The sequence below is a fragment of the Austrofundulus limnaeus genome, unplaced genomic scaffold (assembly GCF_001266775.1).
Source record: "Austrofundulus limnaeus strain Quisiro unplaced genomic scaffold, Austrofundulus_limnaeus-1.0 Scaffold6216, whole genome shotgun sequence".
Classification (NCBI taxonomy): Eukaryota; Metazoa; Chordata; class Actinopteri; order Cyprinodontiformes; family Rivulidae; genus Austrofundulus; species Austrofundulus limnaeus.
The window spans coordinates 1,166-1,633 of record NW_013958618.1 but is presented as its reverse complement, the minus strand read 5'-3'; the positions used below and the strand labels follow the sequence as shown (position 1 = coordinate 1,633).

The 468-nt window shown below is 41.0% G+C and overlaps 1 non-coding gene across 1 annotated transcript; it reads right to left on the bottom strand.

The window, feature by feature from the left end:
- Positions 1–17: 17 nt before the first annotated feature.
- On the bottom strand, positions 18–91 carry trnan-guu (transfer RNA asparagine (anticodon GUU)). Its single transcript has one exon. It is a non-coding gene; the product is annotated as a tRNA-Asn (tRNA).
- Between the last annotated feature and the right edge of the window lie 377 nt (positions 92–468).

Sequence of the window (468 nt, the reverse complement as noted above, 5' to 3'; positions counted from 1 at the left end):
GCATAATGCAAGGTCAGCGTCCCTGGGCGTGCTTGAACCACCATCCTTTCAGTTAACAGCCGAACGCACTAACCAATTGTGCCACAGAGACTGTGTCAATCAAAACAAAGATCGTCACCTCGTGTCAGGTACCCTTCAACTGACCGTAGTGTTTACTTAGTGACTTTATTTCATTCACGTACTACCAAAATACCTAGTGTCTATTCACTGTTTTTTTTAATTTTGTACTTCCCAAAGCACTTAGACATTTCTTACTGAGTAGCTGTAAATGGTTATACTAATGAGGAAAGATGATGCTGTGTTGCAAGATTCCTTTGAACCAAGTCTGTCTGTCTTTCAGTCTGCCAAGGTTGTCAGAGCCCAGGTAGCTCAGTTGGTAGAGCATGAGACTTTTAATCTCAGGGTCTTGGGTTTGTAGAGGTAACCCTGGTGAAAAAAAACTTTTCTATTGTTTTTTTCTTTGTCTTT